A 19,807-nucleotide genomic window follows, 5' to 3' on the forward strand; every position below is an offset into this window, starting at 1 on the left:
GTGGGAGCGGGGCCAGGGAAGTGCGTCCGACTAAGGCGGTAGTTCTGGGTGATGTCCCGATACCTAACCAGGCGATCCCTCCTTACCGCCCGAGGTGGACAGGCAGAATCCGAGGCATCCCGGCAGCAGAAATCTCGGGCTACCTCGTTCGCCAGATCGTTACCCGGAAGGCACGAATGCGCCGGTGTCCATATCAGGCGTGGGCATTGTGCAGGTGGATTCAGTGCTGTATGCAGTATGCGTGCGGTGATGGGGGATACACGACCCGTCGCAAAGTTCCAAAGAGCCGTCTGCGAGTCGGAAATTATTGGAGTGGCCGGGGTAGCTGTAAGGGCCAGGGCAATGGCGACTTCTTCACCAACTTCACGGTGAGGCGCGGAGACCGAGTACGAAGCAACAGAGTCTTCTCGGGAGTTGACAACTACGGCGACGCAGGCTACAGCATCGTAAGATCTCAAAATAAACGTCCGGCCTATGCACCGGCGCTCCCACGCATACCCGACAGTTGCCGCATTTATTCATGCGAAACCCTTATATGTCCCATTGTAAGGTGACCATGAACGACTTTCGCGTCGACATGAACGGTACGAAAGTATGTACAGAAATATCACGTGACCGAAGGAAGGCCAGAGGAGAACCAAAGCGGGCTAGCTGGGTATGAGAGGTGATTAATGAGTTACCAAATTAATGATTGATTAGTGATCGATAGAAATGATTAGTAAGGGGGATTAAGGTGGGATTACGAAGAATTAGGATGAAGCAAGATGAATTAAGAGGTATAATATAATTTAAGGGCGATTAATGATTGATTTGTGACGGATAGTAATGATTAGTAAGGTGGGATTAAAGTGTATTAAGATTGTATTAAGGTGAAATAAGGTGGTAAGGGCTGATTAAGGCAAGGATTTAGATCTATTAAGAGGGAATACAGTGAATTGAGATGGATTAAATGATCTGGCTAAAATATACCGTAAACGGAATATGAGCCTAGCAAGAACTGGATGGCGGTGATGAACCAAGGAAATTCGGGGGCAAAGAATAGACTCAGTTTGCTCACGGCAGACATGCCTGGAAATCTTCGGTATAGGCCTTCGTCCTGCAGTGGACACAACCAGGCTGATAATGATGGAGATGACGATGTATTAAGTGCGATTAAGGTGGGTGTAAGAAGACGTCGATATAGCACTAACACGGTAAAATAAGGTGGCTACTGTGTCGACGGGTCGATGTGTATAGAAATTACAGTAGTACGTCCGTAACCGGGACCGCTGCCGTCGACGGTGGACGTGAATAAGTATCGCCAGGCTTTCGCCTTCAAGGCATGTACGCAGACTTAAGTGCTCCGTGAAATGTTTTTAGTAAAGGGATACATATCATAGAGTGGCTGATACCCACAGTTTTATATTGACAACGGTTTTTAAAATGTAAGGTGCTGCAGCATGCATTGCTACAGAGGCTGCAGGGGCATGCACTAAGAGAGAGAGAGAGAGAGATTTTTAATGAAGTCCGGTGATGTTAGCCGGGATAAAATACCTAACTTACTACGCCAGTTGATGACGTGATGAAGATGATGGCGATGATGTTCAAGAACTTGATGCACACAGAAACGTTAAGAAATCAATGAATCAACCACTTACATGCCAAGGACTTAGAGGGTTGACTGTAATAAAAATTTGTGCCCCTACTTTCAATCCTGTTTGCGTACTCTGAAGCCTAAGAAAAATCAATGAATCAATCACTTACATTCCAAGGACTTAAAAAAGAGTTGACTGCAAAAAAATTGTGCCCTTACTCTGAATCCGGTTTGCGTATTCTGAAGCCTAGGAAAGTGTTAAATACACACACAGTAGCGCGTACTCGCAGTGGGGTATTGGAGAACGCTTTATACACAAGAATGTATGCGGGTTTCGCACGATAGTCTGTGGTTGGCGCCGCAAACCGTCTGTCAACTTTTTTCCACACTGTCAGCCGCTACGACGAAGTGTCAATTTTTTTTTTTGTGCAAGTGTCACCAAAGCGAGGGCAGCTTGGGAGCGAGCCCCCCCAGCCGGATAGTTCGTTCAGAGCAGCGTGTGATCGTGACGTCACGAACTGTCGGGTAGCATACGCCGAGCGCTAATCCACAGCAGGGCGTAAACAGGAGAGTACGCCTTGGCTGGATGCTCTCTATTGTGCGCGTTCGCCAACACATGCTTCTCAGACTGACGAGTGCGCGTCTTGCTGAGCGGGCCATCCTCCGCTGCCATGTCGCTGCCCAAGTGCACATCTAGCTGCAGCGGAACCCGGTGTCAGCCCGTTAAAAGTCACCGGTGAGTGCGGCAACTGGCAACCTTGGCGTTCTAGCCCCGTCGCGGTTGCGAAACTCAACAAACTTTCATCATTTTCATCCTGTGGTTGGCCTGGGCAGACGGGAAGTGCAAACCGAGTAGAGGAGGAAGCAAACCTTTTCCTTTTTCTCGGTCTGCAAGTTTCGTCTGCGAGACAAGACGCTCGCGTATTCGAACCCCGCACCCACTGTCAGTGCGAGAGGAGCTGGCGAACGTTCGGGTCCGCGATATGTTTCCTGCATCTGCCTAAAAATGCCCATTTGCAGAAACACAAAAGTGGGGGGGAGGGGGGGGGGGGTTCTTTGCTACTTTTCCTTTTTATTCTCTCTCTGGTTGGTGTATGGACAGCACACATCAATAAAGGCCGTTCAGATGTTACAGGCACTTCTACAGCAGCATACTTTTTATGACTATATTTTTTTACTTTGTCATATTCTCATCTTGTCCCTTTAAAGTGACCAGTGCTATAGCGTTGCAACAGTGTAATTGCTAAATACATTTTCTTCTTTGTCTTCTTCTTGTATGTTATGTCGGCCTTCGTCAATGCATTCACTTTGCTGCATTTATTAGCTGAGAACAACCTTGAGTAAGCGTTGCAGGAAATAGTCCCGAAAGCACGGATTCAGAAAGACTTGATTCCACGAGAGGGCTAGGTCTCGCGCTCGAATATAGAAGCGAAAAAGTTTTCTTCTTCAGACCCAGCCTGTATGCAAATCATCATGATGTAACATGTCCTTGATAAGGTTTTTGGTGGTGGTAAGTTGGGGTGAACCTTCAGTTGGGATCCTTAAGCATCTTTAAGTCGACTTGTTCAATTGCTGTCACGTCATTACGAGGTAAGACAGACCAGCCTGTGTTTATTTTTGTAACAGTTTTTTCCCTTTCTTTTCATGCGGCTGGGTAACTGAAAACACATGCCACTCATTCTGTTAAATATGCCGGAAAACAAAGTCAGATGGCGGAAAAATACGTACAACGATGTAGCATTTCGCTATTTCAATGCGCTTAACTGTTTTGGGCCCGTACAGATGCAGTGGACATGGTGTGCGCATTCAGTGACATTGATGGAGTAAAATTAGGCATCTGCAATATCAGAATCTTATTTCAACCTTAAGGAAGCGCTTTTCAATTTGTTCGCTGGCTTAGTGCAGATGTTTATAAAATGAACGCGGATGTTCCAGGAAAATACGATTAAGTCTGGTCTCGTTAACTCTGCGCAAGCTGACTTTTGAAAAGAGACGTGCTGGATTTCCCCCCTCTTTTTTCCGCACAGAGCGTCTGCACGTTGGTCGGCAAGCGCTTGCACGTTTGTCGGCGAAGTGTTTTTAATTATTTTATTTTCCTTTTCGAGGCGTGCATGTTGCGAACATCTGCTGGCCAGCGTTCCACAGAAATTCCTGCTGACATTGAAATGCGAGTGACAGCTCTCTAAAGCTGCGCTCTGTAGCGGTATTCCGGTTCGTCAGCTCTTTTGCCGTAATATGGCGGTGTACGAAACTAAATTTTGCAGTACGGAAATTGTACTAAAATTAATGCACCAAAATTTAAACATAGACATTTAAAACGCGAGCGTGTGATTCTTCGAGGTATTCTTGGAATTTACTAGCCCGTCAAAACGCGTCAAAAATTGTAAAAAGAGGCGTGACCAAAAATGGCAAACGAAAGCCACAGGCAAGCGCAAAGCTTCCGGTGGGAATGTATGCCTTCCTATAGTTTTCGTTTCGCTGCGCTCAATTTAGTCACCACCCGTCAACTCATCTAGCCCACCAATCTGCTCTCAAAGTCACATTATACGCGCAGTATTTGTGTACTCTCTTCCCTGCAATCGTTTCGCCCCACAATTTGTACCTCAGCCATGAAGTACTAGCGTAGACATGTTCGTGTGAAGCGGGTAGCAGCTGCCACGCTAGACTGCACTCTCACACCGAAACAACCGACGCAAGCGTATATGGGCGCGGAAGGATTTGTTTTCCGAAACTAAGACACAAGGATTATAATCAGCGGAGTTTCTGTTCATTTTGAAATGTGCGTACAGCGGAGACTGTTCATTGATTACCAATACGTGAGAAATTGAATGCGGAAACTTGCCGCACTAAACAACGAAAACAAATACTCGAAATCACATATACGACCGCCTTCTTTCAATTTGTTATTGTACATTTCAAATCAAGCTATATAAAACATTTCCTACCAAACACATAAAAAAAACTAGATAGGACCAATAAGACCTAAATGTCGGTAGCGCAGTTGACATCAGAGTGGTGACCAGCAAGTTAACAAAAAATCGACCATAGCAAATAAGGGGATAGAAGCAAACATTAGAGAGTGAGCTAATATGGCAGATTCAGGTGAACCGTGGGGTCGAACGTTTCAAAAGCCGACCGCAACTGCATGCATAATAATCAGCAAACTGTATCTTTTTTCACCCAGTGCAAGTTATTAGAGAAGCCTTGACTATAGATAGTGTGATTTGAAATGTGCAATAAACAGTTGGAAGACAGCGCCTGTACTTGTCGAAGTGTGGCTTCGAGGTCGTCTTTTAGCGCTGCAACTTTTTGATATTCGCGGTGAATTAACTTGCTCAAGAACGAGTCCCTTTAAATAAGCCCAAATCGCTTCTGTCAAGCTTTCGCGTTGCCAGTTTAGTTCTGCGAGGAGACAAGCACATGCGCATAATGTTTGCGCGAAAAAAGCATTATCTTCTTATTGAACCTGCCCTCACACATTCTTCTCAATTCGCAGTCCTTCGCGCTGAGCTTAATTTTGTCTTTTCCTGCACATGAGACGGCTCGCACATCATCCTGTGTCGCTTGAGACTTTCAAAAGTTGGCATCTGCCTTTGAAGGAATTTCCGCGTTTTTTCCCGTTCAATAACACGCATATTTGCGAAGACGCGGGAGCGTACAACACAATTGTGTAAGTTCGTGTGCAATTTGAGTATTGCTGCGCAGAACAGTTGGCGACCTTTGTGCAAATTCCTTCTGTGTCTTTGTTGATTTCTGACATGGCGCTGTCGTAATAAGCACAGAATAAGTGATTTTGTCTGTAAATTGAAGGAAACAAGTAAAATTTCCCAAAACGTTTTTTTTTTAATTCTCTCCTCTTCTCGTGAATGAACGACAGTGTACCGCAGCTTCGATGTTGGGCCAAGCTACATTACTTTTATTTCGAAGAAAGGCGGATGCGCTCACAGAAGGACAAATGTTTGGGGTTCCACTTACCTTGTATTCATTTTCAGACATTAATAATACACTCGAAATTCGCATACTGCGCGGGAAACTGCAAACTAGTCAGTTGATCTTCACCTCAACGCTCTATCCAGGCCCATAAAAATGCAGAAAAAGAACAAGAAATGGCACCCGCAGCACGTAACTGGAATTGACACGAACTACGACACGCTCCAACGCTGCTTTCAAATAACGATGACTGCCGTAGAAAAGCTGCTGTCCAAAGGCGACACGCTACACTACGGGCTTAATCATACCGACACGCGGCGGCTTGCATGAACAGCCTCAGATAAATGAAATCGAACACCATTCGTGTTTTCGAATTTATCGAGAGAAAGAACGAATTGGTGCTTTTTTTGTTGACGCCATACCTGCGCTTGGACAACACCATATTTATACTTTATGTGGAGGGGCAAATCACTAGTGCATTGAATTTATGAAATGGAACGACAATTGAAACTTTTCTGGTATACGCCTCGAGCGCGGCCTGTAGGGGCGCCACTGAAATCCCCCTAGCGGCCCGTTTCGAAAGCAGGCGCGGGAGTCCCCGGCCCGCTCCCCCCTGTCGCCGTTGCTTTTGGTGCTCGTACAAGACAGCGATTTACCGTTTGTACGCGTTCGAAATACAGAATAACGTGGAGCAGGCACTCTGTTTGAAAGCGTGGTGTATTTACGAGAGTATAAACGTTTATGACGCGATCTTAGGGAGGTCTATATGAGCGCCGGGCGTGTATCACAGGCCGGCGTCCCGAAGCCGGCATTTGCATGTAGCTGATTGCAATTCCGCTGCCCTGAAATTTAGTGGCAGTGTCTCCGTAAGGAGTGTTTCCCCCGAATGTCATGTTGTGGCCATACACACTATGATGTAAATCGGCTTTGTGCGCTTACAAAATCTAGCGGAGCACTCATACCTGACAGCACGCAAGTTACGCTTGCCAATATCACATATCAGATATTGATCAGTACACTGAACAAGCCAATGCGGCATAAATTTCGCAAATATTGTACCAAACAAGTACGATGGATAATGGAAAATTACACTCCGGAGTCAGTACACGACGACAAATTTAATGCTGGGTCGTCTTGTCCTGAGGTGAGCGCTCGCAAAGATTCATCTGTTACATTTATCCTCCACGAGAAGCGGGATGATGGGCTTATAGAGTAATCCGCGTCCGTGTCCAAACTCTTCTTCGAAACATCGTCATATGAGTCATGACACAGGGAGACTGCAGAATCTAGCATAAACCGAAATCAGAGACCCTTAACACTCTTCCAAAGAGCCCGTGTGTACGAGATTTTGGCGCACGTTAAGGATCTCCAGGTGGTCAAAATTAACCCGGAGCCCTCCACTACGGCCTGCCTCATCGTCTCCGTTGCGTCGGCGCGTTAAACCCTGCAATCAATCAATCAACTCTAACCACGACACCTCGTATCGCTTGTGAACTGCCTACCCTGTATTCTTCAAAAAATGCGTCCGCCGAGTGATCAGCCGTTCGTTGAAGGCGAAAAACAAACGAAAAGTGAACACGCAGCTTGTGTGTGTGATTACTGAAACGTTCATTCGTTGATTTCGCTCCGCATTTGTAAACAACGATAGTTGAGCGTCCTCCTCCTTATCCCCCCCCCCTCCCATGTCTAGCGAAATATCAGTGCATTTCGCATCTAGTTGGTCTGGTGAATACTACCTTGCTCAAACAAACGTCTTTAGCATTTCAGAAGCTGCACTCGGTTTTTTTTCCTTCCCGTACGACTATTCTATTTATTCCTGACTTGCAGACCATTCATTTTCCCGTGGTTTTATTAGCTCATACCTTGATTTTTACTATAAGGCATGAGTGGGCACATATTTGACAATGCACAGCCTTTGAGTGTACCTAACATTTTCGCGTGCCTTATATTCCCATAAAACACACTAGTTTTTGTCAGCTATTGGGTTATCACATCCCCGAAACATATTTTTCTACGACGTACATATTCGAAGCAAAGCCGCATTTGTTGTCTGCGCTGCAAAACGAACCAACCTCTTACAGTGACAATATCAGGTCTAAACGAGGCGACAATAAATAGAATTTACTTGTGCTGACGTGTTTGAAGGTGACAGCAGTTTTATGGTGCTTCCGTCGCCGACGCCCGCAAGAGCGGGCAAGAAACGCGCAGAACCGCCTCCCCGGGTAGTTCTTGTTGGCGTTCGAGCGCTCTACCAAGACGCAGCTGTTTTTTTTAATTGCCCTAAGCGTGCGATTTGCTTACAGACGTCACCATACCAAGTGGTTTAGTACGCGGGAAGGCAAAGAGAAGCGAAAGAGAACCAAAACACTGCATGACTACCTATGAGGCAAGCAGCGCTAATCCCGCAAACACCGCGGAGAAGCGGTGGCAGGCGGCGCAGCGATCGCGAATCTCGAGGCGTATATGATGGTTAGTTCCCATGAAAGTCTGTATATTATATGTAAAAATAACTTGCCAAAAATTCCAAATAAGATTGAATAATATTGTTTCAATATTCCACCAAACAGATTAACGGAAACATGTCATACTCTTGGACGATGGCGTTGTTCTTGTTGTTCGTTGCTTTATCATGCGTCTGCGCTCTAATCGCACGCACTTCGTCGTGCACCCCTTCCCCCGTTTATCTCTCACCGGCGATGTCACAAGTGTGGTTTGAGCAAGAGCGGATTCCTGTAAGCCCCGCTTCTATAGTCGCTAATCGATGCTTCGCCTTACTGCGAAAACTAATGCTGTCACACGACCTTCAATTTTTTTGTATGTGCTGCGGCGCGTCTTTTTAAAATGCTATCCTTCCCTGGTTCCATATCTGCCCGACCTTTGCATGTAATACCACACCAGCAAAATTTAAGTGATCTCATTTATTTGTAAACTTGCTGCCTATATCATGGTGCGAAACATTTCACTACAATCCGCCAGTGAACACTTCACGCGTTACTGCCAGTCTGTCGCACACTAAGACTGGGTTTGTGAGGCAACAAAGCACCCAATGATCACTCACAGAGGTCAATGCAGCAAATTATGCGCATGACGAGCCCCACAGCCCTTCGAGTTCAAAGCGTTTATTTGATCTGTGGCATGATGCAATTAGAACGTTGTTTTCGCACTGCGTAATGCCACAGCGAGAAGAACGCGCATTTGAGCCATAATATGCTTGACCACGTCATTCGGATAATTTGCTACGTGGGTCGTAGACATTGATCTTTCGGGAGGGTTTTTGCGAAGCAAACCCAGCGGAACATTTTAGAGGTCAGAGGCGTTGAACGAACCGAAAATATGCGCCCAAAATGCAGTTTTCGCAAATTTTAACAAGAAAGAGCACGAGAATATGAAACACGAGTACCTCAAAAAGATAAGATCACCACGCAGTGACCAGCTATCCACCCTGCTACTCCGGGGAAAGGAGACTAGAGGGTTAAAAGGTGAATTAAATGGAAAAGGCGGCAAAGAATCCGCGAATCAAGGCATAGACAAAACAGTTCTTCACGGGGTGTGATATAGTCATCCAAACAGCGTGCGTTGAGGCCTTTAGTTGAGATATAATTCCGCCGCTGGAAGTACATTCTTACGCTATATTTTCACTACAGTGAAAAAAGAAAAAAGTTGCCCCTTTGCTTCCTCGACCAACGTAAATATACGCACTAAACTTTTTTTACGCCGTTTTCGTCTAAAAAAGGTATAGCATAAGTGGAATGAAGGGGCTAAGAAGTCATTATGCCTTTTTCCTTAAGCAGTAGCCTTACACCTTAGGTTCCAATAGCACCCTCGGTATTCTGGGGAGTGTTGACAGGGTGTGAAATGGGTGTTCAGTTGTAAAAAACAAAACAAAACAGCGGAGCTGGGGGTCGACCTACGTTCTTCCAGTGTTTCTCAGTTTCGCTAAGTTTTGCTGAACTTTTTTTTTAGTTTTGTTTGGCGAAGTTTTGTTTGGTTTTTCGGTGTTCTTGCTAGGCTAGGCTAAGTGCTGAGGGGTGAGGCCACGTTTAGCCGGGCTTTCCAAGGCTATTCCAGTCTGTTCCGGCTGAAAGTGACTAGCCACCAGGGGCAAACGCGGCCGGTGGAAACACAGCACACAGTTGGACTCGTTAATGCAGCTTGCAGTGTTAAAGGGCCTCTGCAATACTTCGGATAAACGCTTTCACTTTTACCTTCGCGTCTGAGAGCTATAGTTATTGCCAGCACGGAGCGGCATTGCGTGATTTGCCCGTCGCAGCAGGTACGCCTTTCGTTTGTGCTTTGTTTTTCTGGCTTTCTTTTTAAAAGCGGCAATCGAATGCGTTCAGTGGTGCAACTCAAATGACGCCGGACAATAGCCGCTGCACCGCTGTAATGACGTAATTCCAGCGGTTGAAGAACGCCAATATCGGGAAAGAGAGAAAAATCTTTTGAGCACGTTTCCAAGTTACCTGATGAGCATAGAGCAGTAGTTTTTGGCTGAGGTACTTTGCGATCCCCTAGTCTGAGTACTGGACGTGTTATTTAAGATTTCGAAAAAAAAAGAAAGAAGTGTTGCAGGGTTCCTTTAGAGAAAATGAAAGAACACTTCCGTTGATCTGCTGAACGAAACTCAACCGTGAGTAAGTCGTAATTGTGACGAACTACTCAAATTCGAGGAATGGCGACGTCTGCGTGCGAATTGACCTAAAAATGACATCCGATCTGTGAAATCACGCGCTGCGAAACGGAATGCTGGCATTTTGTTAAGTAAACTCGAACACTGGGCCCCATCAGCTCTCCGAATCAACACGATTTGTCACTACGGCTGCTCATTGCTGTACATTATGTTTTGAAGCAGATTAACTGTTACTTGAATTGCACACCGCTGAACATCGAGGACAAAGGAATGCAGCCTAAATGGGTCGCCAGGTTCTCGCCATAGCGCCGCCTCGATTTGGTGGCGAAGCACACATGTGCACATCAAACGTTTTTGCAGGAAAAAAACTCCGGTACCTATTGTTTGTGGATTTAATTTTAGCTCGTAGCATCAAGGCGCATGCTATGAACTTTCTGTTCGTAATTAAGGAACTCCTAGCCAATGCTCTCTCAGTAATTATGGATGATTTTCCCACGCCTAAGCCTGAGATTTCGTCAAATGAAGTACTTAGTGGCTAAGTACGGTTAGACGGGTTAGTTGCAGCAAGAACGAAACACATCATGGAAGCTAGTTATAATCTAGACCGCAGCTTGCCCTGAAGCCTTCCACAACGTCGGTCTGCGGGCTGCGTATGTAGGCACGTTTTGCCCAGCACTGAAACACCGGTTTTAGCCTTTCAGTGGGGTCTACTTGCAGCGTAGGGAATAATGCCGATTTTTCACGATTAATTCACGCTCTTTTTTTTTAACAGCGAGCTGTTTAGCAAATCGGAATTTTCCGTGTCCGTTGTAAAAAAATACAGAAAAAATTTCCGTGCGCGCGCACGCCAGCGCGGGCCTCGCGCCGGCCGCTCGGCAGTTAACAAAACCAAGAAAATGCCTAGCGCTAGTGCTTGCGCGCCTTGCGACGACCGCCCAGCGTCCCCAGCGGACGTTTGTCAAGCCAAGAATACCCACTTAGGGCGTTGGCCAAGATTGCGGAGACCTCACGGCAGTTAAAAAAGCCAAGAAAATGCCGAGCACCCGGGTGTGCGTGCCTCGTGGCGGCTGCCCAGCGTCCCCGGCGCACGTGTGAAAAACCAAGCATGCCCACGTTTGGCGCAGTGAAAGGAACGAAGAAGCAGGCAGCGAAATTCGCCATCGTGTTGCTTAAAAACTAATGCAATTGAATTTCAAGCAACAAGTGAAAATTATTAAAGAGTATAGCCAACGTGCTAACATAGAAACATTGAAAAGCAGCCGTCGCCAATTCAGTTAGGAAACTCAGGAACGTGCAACCCAGCAAAACCCGAAAACATTACACGCATCCGAGAAATCGAAGAAGCAGTCAGCGGCGTTCTAATGATAATAACGCTTCCGCCTCACGATTCATAGGAAATGCTTATGTGCCCTTGATGTTTTTCAAGGACAGCTTAGTGTTCATATATGGGCTTCGTGCAGCGGATATCGCGCATTTTACTTGAATCGAAACCGCAGGCCAGACATGATTTGTGCACGAAACGCGGCGAAAAACTACGCCGAAGAAGCCACGAAGGACGATGAATATATGGCGCAGAGCAGGCCCTGAAGAAGCCCTTCAAAATGTACCCATTCACATCACGCGAGCAGTTGCTGTGTAGCGGAGCACTAGTAGGGCTTTCTCCTCATCTATCAGTGTCGCTCAGAGGTTGCTCACTGGTGTCGTATGCGCATGCACTCGTATGGTTTCGACCGCGGACCATTTTGAGCAAGCTCGGAAACGCAGATACTGATATTCACGCACAATATTCCCCCAACGAAGGCTTCCATGTAGCAATAAATAAATAAGCAAATTTTGCAAGGAAAACCAGAATAACTGCGTTTCTACCCGCTTACCCTTTTACGCTCTTCCTCTGTATTAAATCACCACACCGTGTAGAATTAATACCGAACGAGATTGAAGTCGTAACACCCTGTGACCTGTTTCAGAGTATCTCGTTACTTGGTTATCTGATGTCCGTTCCGTTCCGGGTTAAGCTTCAAATTCCCTTAGCAATACTCAACCCGCGATAAAATTTCTGTGACCGGGCTATTTTAGCAAAGAGTTGAAAAATACAAAAAAAAAATGCAGGACTCCTGAGCTTTCCCCATGATGAAGTGAAGGGTAAAGTGAACTCGTGTTGAATTTTTCGGCGGATATGCCGGTATTGTGCGCATGTGCGCCGCCATGTTGTATTGGGAATGACGTCGGGCGTGTGTATTCCCCTTATACATGGTACTGCTTGAGCGCCAACTCTTAGGGCAGCGCCGTACGATCGCAGTTCTTTCACAGCTGTAGTTGTGGTAGTAGTGTATAGTGCATCGGCACTTCCTGGGTTCTCCCTAATTGCTGGCGCCTTCAATCATTCAATTTACTTCGGGTTTGCGATTCCATATGCCTTGTCGCTCGGTTGTTTGCTGGTTGTGCTCTCTACACCGCATTTCGCCGCTCGCGCCCCTCTTCAGCGCCGCATTGCCGTGGGCGACCACGTTTTACAGCTTTTTTTTTTCTTTTTTTTCAGCTGCTCTTTATGTAGACGGCTGAAAGTTCACCGCCGTACACACCACACCGATGAAATTCGAAGAGAGAGAGAGAGAGAGAGAGAGAGAGAGAGAGAGAGAGAGAGAGAGAGAGAGAGAGAGAGAGAGAGAGAGAGAGAGAGAGAGAGAGAGAGAGAGAGAGAGAGAGAGAGAGAGAGAGAGAGAGAGAGAGAGAAACTTTTATTGACACCACTGGCCTAAGTGGCCGCCATGGCTGTCTGAAGGGCCGCCACCACGGCTTGTGCCCGGGTGACCAGTGGGCGCTGGGAATCTTCGTCCGAGCGGCCCAGGGCCTCCGTCCAGTGGTCAGGGGAAGTTATTGTGGGGTGGGGGTCATAGGGGCAGGCCCACATGTGGTGTTGCACTGTGGATTTAGCGCCACACTGTGGGCAGAGCGGAGACGGGTAGGCGGATGGGTAAATGTGATGAAGGAGGGCTCGGTTGGGGAGCGATTCTGTTTGGAGGAGGCGCCACAGCCGTTCCTCCGAGGGGGTTAGGGATGGGTGAGCCGGGTGCAGCGTGTTGCGGGAGAGGCGGTAGTAATCTGTAACCTCCCTGTAAGTGGTGAGGGATTCCCTGGCGGAGTAAACTCCTTGACGGGAAGTGGTCTCGTCAGGCGCACGGGTGACGAGTGCTCATGCCGCCTTATGAGCCCACTCCGCGCCGTCTAGTCCCGTGTGTGCCGGTAACCAGAGGTGCTCCGTAGGATGCTGGGGGGCTGAATTTTGAAGCAGAATTTTGCAGGCTAGCGGGCAGATACTGCCGCTAGCAAAAATTTTTGATGGCCGTTTTTGAATCAGATAATATTAGATCAGGGGGAGGCCGGTGTGCGAGAGCCAGGGCTATGGCCGCCTCTTCCGCAACATGTGGGGTTGTGGTGGGAAAGTGAGAGACGTGAGAGGAGTAGTAGTCGGCAAGGAGACGACAGCCACAGTGAAGGCCGGCCTGTGCCTGTGTGCTGCGGCATCTACGTAGAAGGTGTTTGGCGAGGGGGGAAAAGTGGAAACGAGGGCACGCGCTCGAGCAGCTCGTCGGGCAGTATGACGAGTAGGGTTCATATTACGGGGGAGTGGCCGGATTGTTATGTTATCTCTATAATCGGCTGGAATGCGAGCGGTGGGGGTTGATGTAAGAGGAATATGTATTTGTGCCTCCTTAAGTAAGAGTTGGCCAGGTGTGTGTTTAGCCAGGCGAGATATCTGGCCCGTACGGTGCGCTTCAATTAATTCGTCCAGGAAATTGTAGGTGTCGGTGGCCCATAGTTTGGCAGTGGATGCGTAAGGAGGCAAGCCGAGAGCAGCCCTGTATACCTTACGGATGGGTCCATCTACTTTGGTGACTTCCGTGGTAGAAAGGGACATATATGAGAGGGAGTAGGAAATGCGGCCCAGTAGAAATGCCTGGATAAATCGGCAGCGGTCCTTCTCCGTCAGGCCGTGGCCCCTAGCAGTTACGCGCCTCAGGAGGCCTATGATTTGGGTTACGTGTGAGGAAAGGGTGTGCAGGACCGATGTGTTTCGGCGATTGGATTGGATGACTAGGCCGAGTATTTTGATGCGATTCACAGTTGGTATAGGAGCATTATCCAGATATGCATGCATGCTGAGTGCTGTTTTAGTGGTGGTGGCGTGTGGGGATAGCATGAGGAGTTCGGATTTTGACCCTCTCGCCAACCAGCCAACCTTTCACCGGTGAGCGGCCCAAGGGCATCCAATCCACTGGTCACTCAACAACCCCCCATCCCATTAGCACCCGCCTCCCAACTTCCCCCTGCTGTACTGCAAGAAATGCAGGCCATGCGCGCCGAGATTACGGCAATGAGAGCTGAAAATGCCTCCCTACGACAAACCCTGACTCAACTTCGCACTCCCCAGCCCAATGCAGAACCCCCTCCAAAGCGAAAGGCCCAATCCCCCCTGAGCACGCTGCAAATACGACCCCCTGGGAAGAGAGGCTCGCGCGTCTCGAGCAGCTCCATATAGAGCAAGCTCAACTTCTCCGAAACCTCTTGCAGAGCCAAGATACAATGCAATCTCACATGGAATCCATAAAACAAGAGGTGTTCATGCACTTCCGTGCAACACCTGCACAGACGAATGCCCCTCCCCCTCCCACTGCTCCTACTTTCGACATAACTGATAATGGCTCGCGTTAAAGGGATTTTGGTCTGGCAGTGGAACTGTCGTGGTTCCGGCAGAAAGAGAGCCCCCCTGGAATGCCTCCTCGAGTCCCAAAACGAACAACCCCACATCATCACCATACAAGACCCCGCCGGTCCAGCAAAGTGTCGTGGGTATACCACGTATCAACATACCAACGACACAGCCATTCTCGTACAGCGCAACATCTCAGCACAACGGGACAGCCTTGCTGACAGCCCTATCCCTCTCGAAGAACAAGTGTCGCGTAGCGCGCTCAGTTTGTGTGCAGTCATGACATGTTGCCTACGATGGCGCCACCTTCTTTCTATCAGCTTGGAGGGCACGTGTCCAGTGGTGCGAGTGTGTTCTCACACTATCAGCATCATTGTTTTCCATCTGTCTACTACGGCTGAGAGGCCTGGCCTGGCGGCCTTGTTACCTTTATTAGCGCTATAGTGTTTTGCTAGTCGCCTGGTGGCTACATTTGTAATTAGCACGCAGAAATTACTTTTCTGCTCCTCAGTACATGTCTCTAACTGCCGTTTCTAAGTCGAAGGCCCCAACTCATTCCCTAGGTCAACCTTCAGTCACGCACAATAATCGAGCTCTGGTGCTCCGGGCGTTCTGTGGTCGCCTAGGATTCTGGAGCTCTGGTGGTTGGAATCCCACTCACAGCAAAGGTTACCCAGTCTTTTCAAACTCAATTATTTATAGAAGCTTCCCTCAAGAATGTGGTGTTATTCCGGACATTCATTTACCTGTTTTTTGTTCTTTCAGCAGTTGGCCATTTTGTGTACTATGGACGCCGGATTTTATACCTACACACTAAGAAGTCCCTGTACATTTTCTTTAACACCACGCTCCAGAATGACCAGCTGAAGTGACCAATTGTGCGCATTCGGCGAATGACGAAGCGCAATGTACGTGCGCGGATGCCCTTTTTTATTTAAACTGAATGCTCGGCCACGTCATTCGCAAAATTTGCACACTAGGCCACTACGATTGGTCACTCTGGATCATTGTGGTGAAGACACCGTGCGGGTACTTCTTAGAGTGTACATATATAGCTAATGAGTTCGCTTTAACACACTTGGTCAGTGCTTGAAGTCGTTCCCAGGCCCGCACGCTTCGACGCGGCACTAATTACCACTCGGCCGGGCATCGTTTTTTTCTATTTACTGCAAAAGCTCCTTTGCTCATAAGGACGAAATTTAGGGGTTTCAAATAAAGTAAGTTGATGCCATTATCAGGTACAAAAGACAAAAGAACTGTTCGTCGTGGGTCACCTATCTTTCCTCACGCTGTAACCACAAACGGCAGAAATACAGGCCGCTGCTATATAATTTTGGCTGTCTACCAGGTGGTGAGGCAGCTTGTACCAGGCCAATACTGCGAGCACTAATGGCGCATACAACTGTGGGGGATTGGCCAAAAGATTAGCCAAGACTAATCGACTACTAAACCGATTTGAAGGGTCATCTTGGGTCAAAGCAGCACTGATCGAGGTCAACTAGTTCGAAAAACACGAAACTGCCATGGTTAGCACCAACCATAGCATGTGCAGGCGTGGCCACTGTTACATGTAACACGACGACGCGTGGCCGCGCTTTTTTGTTGAATCTTTTGTTCAAAAAGGGAAGGTGGGAGGCCTTGTGGGGGAGTTGGGAAGGGAGGATTTTTGGTTGAATTGGGCTCATATGGGTTCGTGATCTTCGGGGCAGCATCAGTTTTTCACAGGACAATTGTAAGCATTGAATGGCACATTCACTGGTGCAGGCCATCGCTATATAACTCGCGCTAGACCGCTCTTAGTGGCGAACCGTATGATAAGGTTAGTGGTGCGTTCATCTAATTTGAGGGGATCAATATGGGTTGAGGGATCTGGGTTGGGGGAAGTGAAATTCCGGTTTCGAGAAAATTTGGGGCATATCCAGACCAGGTGGTGCAAATCAGCCTTGACGGCTTGCTGACAGTATGGAGATTTCGGGTTGATGTAGGGGTAGTACCATTTGCGAATTGTTTCCGGTGAAAATGATGCGTCTGCATAGAATTTGTTTATAAATATTTCTTGGGTTCTTGTAAGGAAAGGTCCCTTGGCGTAAGTTCCTTAAGTCAGAGTTTTTTTTCGTGTTTGTACTGGTGCATGCGGATGGCGAGAGGTACGCTGGTACTTTCGGTCGTGTCCAAGCATTCAGGAAGGTCTGAAGGCTGGGCGACGGCGGGGTCAGCGGAGGAGAGAAAAGAGCAAGCCTCCTGCGCGGCTTCGTGCGCTGCCTGATTCCCTGGTGCCGCCAAATCATGGCCAGGAGTCCAGTCTATGCGGACGTGAATGCCATGCAGTTGTAGGGCCATTGTTTGCCTGATAATTTGGTTTACGGAAGGGTACGTTGAAAATGGTCGTCGAAGTTCTTGAAATGCTTCGTAGCAATCGGTTAATATTCTGATCTTTTTTGGTATGGGTTGATGGTGGTCGTACATTAAGTAGTCAAGAGCATGGCTAATGTTGAGTAGTTCCGCTTCCGTGGGCGTGACAATAATTTTGGAGTGTCGGGTTCCTATAATGGTTCGGTCATCTGGGGAGACCCAGGCAGTTCCAACATTTGGAGGTGCCAGGCTGGCATCAGTATAAATGTCGATTTCATCGGGCTGTTTTGAGGTGAATAGCCTCTGACAACGTTTTTCTCTAGAAACGGCCGTTGTGTGGTGGATGGGGTGGGTTGTTGTTGGTTCAGTGAGGAGAGGTCGTTGCCACAGAGGAATGGGTATCGGGAAATCAGGTAAGGGGATGCGATGTTGCTTATACCAGGCCGTGAGTACGGCACCTTGATGGGTAAGTTTTCGCTTGAAGTTGTATTGGTCGGTTTGCTCTTGAATTATTTTTTCAATTGGTGGAAGGGCAGCCGCAGATTGGAGGTTAGAAATTTTTGTATGGCGTGGTAATTCAGTGATGGTACGAAGAGTCGCACTGTGAAGAATATTGAGAGCGCGTCGTTGGGTACAATCCAAAGTGTAAGACGGGCTCCATATGTAAGAATACCGACTGTGACGGCGCGGGCAAGTGTCTGCACTGCTTTTTGCTTTGCTGCTCCATGCTTGTTAGATAGTCTTCGAATGGCATGTTGAGTCGAATTCCATTTCTGTTTCAGTTGGTTCCGCCATATAGTCGGGCTACTTTTGTAACCGCCGGACGGGGATGCCTAGTAGGCGAATGTGGTCGAAATTGGTGGTGATCGCTGTGGTGCCAACCATGATACAAGGCGGACTAAAGTCAGGAGCTGGCTTGCGGCCAAAAACTGACAGAAACTCTGTTTTATTAGGGGTTAAGGAAAGCCCGCGATCTGGTAGGGTAGATTCAATGCTTGCTACTGCATTTTGGAGGTCCGTAATCATAGTTCGTTCATTCGGGTAGTCCCTTGACTCGGTCCATAATGTGATATCGTCCGCAGAAATAGTAAACTTCGCAATAGCATCTCGTTGAAGGTTCCGGGCGATCCTAGTCATGGCTAGATTAAAGAGTGTGGGACTGAGGATCGAGCCTTGAGGAATTCGTCTGTCGAGGTAGAAGGTACGAGGGGTCAACACCAGGGAATGTTCTTTGAAGCTTGATGGGGCGGGCTTCTAGGAAGTTTCGAATCCATCTCTGTGCTCGTTGGCTAGGAAAGGCCTTAGCAAGTTCATCGAGGATGGCGCTCTGGCTAACACAGTCAAAGGCCTTTCGGAGGTCTAGTGCGAGTACATAGTCCGGGAGTCTCGAACAACTCGAGCGATTAATGACACACCGCAACAGCCATATGATGTCGGTAGTGCCGAGATGCGGGCGGAAACCAGTTTGCGCTGGGTGAAGATATGGTTCGACATACTCCAGGTAGTGCACTATTCGATTGTTAATGAGTCGTTCGATGACTTTGCATAGGACAGGTGTGAGGGAGATTGGCCGAAGATGGGAAAAATCGTTCGGAGAGGTCTGTTTTTTGTTAGGTTTTGGTATGGGATAGATGAGGGATAGCTTGATATGTGGAGGTACCTGCCCGGTTTCCCAGGAATGGTTGATTTGTTCCAAGAGTTTATATCGTGCTGGTTCTGGAAGGTTGCGGAGGTGGGTCCATTGTATGCCGTCGATTTCGGGGGCAGCCTTCGGTCTGCCTTGACGAATAGCTGCAGAAAGTTCAGCGATTGTGAAGGGGCTTTCAAGGTCGGAACATGGTTCTGGAATCGGGATTTTGGGTAGAGGGGGGGCGGGAGGGTGGAAAGAAGCTTTTGAGCAGCAACACTTCGGTGTCTACGGGATTCGTGCTGCTCAGCATGATGGTGCGAATAATTGGTGTCTTACTCCGTTTTTTGTCCCCATGGCTTCGGTAAAGTTTCCCTAAAGAAACATAACCTGGTGCTTTCCCGAGGTTGTGACACAGATTTACCCAGTTGTCGCTTGACAGTTCTTTTTGGTATTGGTTAATGACCTTGTACTGATGTCGGATACGTCGGAGTATGTTGTGCCCTCTTCCAGTAGAGCGGTAGAGGTGGGTGAGGTACTCCATTCGCTTCCAAACGTTGGCGAGGTGATTGTCAAATGTAGGGGAATCTTCATCGCATGTAATAGTTTCCAATGTAGCAGCAGCAGAGGAGTTCCGTATGACTTCAGCCATTGCTGCAAGTGATGTAGGGGGGTCGTATTGAAGAGGACGATCTCGAAAGGTAGCCCAATTAAGGTGGGTATTCTGTTTCTTGTTCCGCCAGTCCCGGATTCGCTTGCCGCGAAATGTGATGATAATAGGTAAGCGATCACTGCCCCACGTTGTAGAGCAGGGTACCCATGATTTCGTAAGACCTGGCGAGGCCCACGTAAGGTCTGGTGTGGTATCCTTTGGGATGGATGGAGACCGATCCGGGTAGGGTGTATTGTATCATTGATTAGTTGAAGATTTAAGATTTCAGTAAATACAACGAGCTTTGTTCCGCGAGCCGAATTTGTTGAATA

General features: G+C 47.9%; 1 protein-coding gene across 2 annotated transcripts in view; it reads left to right on the forward strand.

Annotated features, from left to right (window-relative positions):
* Window positions 1-19,807, forward strand: part of LOC144155058 (dopamine receptor 2-like) — a 401,831-nt gene that overhangs the window by 114,626 nt on the left and 267,398 nt on the right. Inside the window, exon 1 of one of the 2 annotated variants that reach the window (XM_077686282.1) lies at window positions 2,117-2,309. The exons of the other annotated variant lie outside the window; for it this stretch is intronic. The gene's annotated coding sequence lies outside the window, so the exon portion shown is untranslated. Of the gene's footprint in view, window positions 1-2,116; window positions 2,310-19,807 lie in introns of those variants that run through there. 2 annotated transcript variants of the gene reach the window in all.

The sequence above is a fragment of the Haemaphysalis longicornis genome, unplaced genomic scaffold, assembly GCF_048455015.1.
Source record: "Haemaphysalis longicornis isolate Haplotype H1 unplaced genomic scaffold, Haemaphysalis longicornis Haplotype H1 scaffold_1, whole genome shotgun sequence".
Classification (NCBI taxonomy): domain Eukaryota; kingdom Metazoa; phylum Arthropoda; class Arachnida; order Ixodida; family Ixodidae; genus Haemaphysalis; species Haemaphysalis longicornis.